The sequence below is a fragment of the Bufo gargarizans genome, chromosome 7, assembly GCF_014858855.1.
Source record: "Bufo gargarizans isolate SCDJY-AF-19 chromosome 7, ASM1485885v1, whole genome shotgun sequence".
NCBI lineage: Eukaryota > Metazoa > Chordata > Amphibia > Anura > Bufonidae > Bufo > Bufo gargarizans.
The window spans coordinates 7,219,644-7,221,169 of NC_058086.1; positions in this window are offsets into that span (position 1 = coordinate 7,219,644).

The following is a 1,526-nucleotide window of genomic DNA, read 5'->3' on the forward strand; positions in this document are numbered from 1 at the left end:
GCTCCATACACATCAGGGGAGAGTCCGCCGACAAAAACTGTGAGGGAAAAGTTCTGCCACGTACAGGGCGTGTGTCCGGGAGCAGCAGGCCCGGCCTTAAAGGGAAAGCCTGGTCTGAAAACGAACAAGCGCTCTTAAGAGTAAAAGTTTTCTTCAAGTTACACCCCCCCCCCCCCCCCCCCCCAAGAGGCAGAGAGGGCTGCCCCCTAAAACCCAGAGCTAAGCGCCCCTCCTGGAGACACAAACACCTTGACTCCAGGCTTATTCACTAAAAATGTCTACTATTTTCTAGTCCATTTATGAGGAGAACTAAGGCTGCTTTCACACTAGTGTTAATATTTTCTGGTATTGAGATCCATCATAGGGGCTCAAAGCCGGATAAAAACGCTTCTGTTGTGTCCCCATTCATTGTCAATGGGGACAAAATGTAACTGAGCAGAACGGAATGTTCCAAAATGCATTCCATTCCATTCTCATACCGGAGAGAAAACCGCAGCATGATGCGGTTTGCTTTCCATCCTGAAATGCAGAGCATAACGGATCCGTCTTGACCCACAATGCAAGGGTTATCCATGTTCCACAGCCCCCTATGTGCCGGGCCACTCACAGGTAATATACTTACCCCGCTCCGCACCGCTGCTGCTGCTTCTCGCTGTATACGGATGAAAACATCCCGTGTCGGGGGAGAGCAGCCGATGGCAGAGGGGGACGAGCCTGCCTAGCATCGTGGTCGACGCTAGGGAGGCTCGTCCCCATCTCCGCCAGCCATTGGCTGCTCCCGACACCGGATGTTCTCATCTGTGTACAAGGAGAAGCAGCAGCAGCGGTGCGGGGACCAGGAGCGGTGCAGGGAGCAGGGTAAGTGTATTTCCTGTGAGGGGCCCGGCACATGGGGGGCTGTTTGAGAACATGGATAACCCCTTTAACTTTCTCTACATGATAAATGCCATTTGCTGAAGTAAGACAACCCCTTTAGCAAAAACCTAAACAACTGCTACCAAAATGGGCACTAAGAGCGGGTCCACAATACATGGGCACCAGCCATGTGCACTCCGTGCTGCGAATGCAGAATGGGTCAGCGATCTACAAAATGCATCAAAAGATAGGACATGTCCTTACCTTTGTGGAGCGAAGGCACAGATCGGAAGCCCACGGAAACACTCGGAAATGCTTCCGTGGGGCTTTCGGGTCCATGCCTCCGCACTGCAAAAGATATGTCCTATCTTTTGCCATTTCTTGCAGATCTGCCATTTCTTGCGGATCACGAACCCATTCAAGTCAATGGGTCCACACCACAGTATGGGATTCAGGGCCGGTTGCCATGCATTGCCGACTGCTGTTTGCGGTTCGCAGCATGGACATGGCGACCATATGGTCACGTGAATGAGCCCTCAAAGGGGTTTTACAGTTTTCTCTTTCTTATGAACTACACTCTGAGGTGTCCATTTTTGGTAGAAAGCAATACTAGATCACCCAACACAAAGTTTGGACCTACGGACCGATTTCTATTTGCTTGTTCGTTGTCA